Consider the following 882-nt stretch of genomic DNA (forward strand, 5'->3'; position numbering starts at 1 on the left):
CAGCCGCAGCTCCACGTCCTTCTGCACGTAGTGCTCGTGCAGGGCCAGCGCGCTGAGGCTGGAGGCGCAGGAGAAATTCTCGTCAGGCTTCTCCACCGTGAAGCGCACGCTGCCGGCGTCCAGCTCGGAAGGCGGCCGGCACCGCTCGCGGCAGTCGGCGATGTCCAGGAAGCGCTTCACGTAGCTCTCCCACTGCAGGCTGAACTGGGTGGCCTCGCGCTCTGCGGGCGGCACGGCGGCCAGTGGCGGCGTCTTGCTGCGGCTGGGCGGCATGGTCTGCCCGGGGCTGTCCGGCAGCTCGCTGGGGCTGACTGTGCCACTGCCCAGCCCGCTGCAGGGGTCACTGGGGATGGAGCTGGCAATGGACGGACTCTCGAAGCTGCCCAGCGAGCTCACCGAGCTGCAGCGGCTCAGCACCAGCGGCGTTTCCTGCACACAGTTCTCTGAGGAGCTGGATGGGGTGGCGTCCTCCACCGCCAGGCCCCGGCTGTGCCTGGGGACCGGGATGGCCATAGGCGGCGAGGCGGGTCCCTGCCCGCGCCAGGCCCCATCCAGCCCCGCCTCGCTGGGCCCTACCTCCTCGAGTCCCTCCAGGGACGAGTCACTGTCATCCAGGTCCCCCGCCTCGCTGGGCCCCGGGTGACTGGCCGAGGAGAGAGAGGACAGGGAGCTGCAGCGGGACAGGCAGAGGGGCGCGGCCTCCGCCGCCAGCTTCTCCGGCATCTTGCTCGGGGCCTCCGCGGGCTGCCAGGCCTGCTTCCCCGCCCCAGCGGTCAGGAGCCCCGCGCTCGCCCTGGTCATGCCCTCGAGCAGCGGCACGTGCCGGTAGGTGGGCGACAGCTTGATGGTGCGCACGCGGGCATCCGCAGGGGCAGCGCCCCG

Source organism: Condylura cristata, unplaced genomic scaffold (genome assembly GCF_000260355.1).
Source record: "Condylura cristata isolate star-nosed mole 26May11 unplaced genomic scaffold, ConCri1.0 scaffold00025, whole genome shotgun sequence".
NCBI classification, from domain to species: Eukaryota; Metazoa; Chordata; class Mammalia; order Eulipotyphla; family Talpidae; genus Condylura; species Condylura cristata.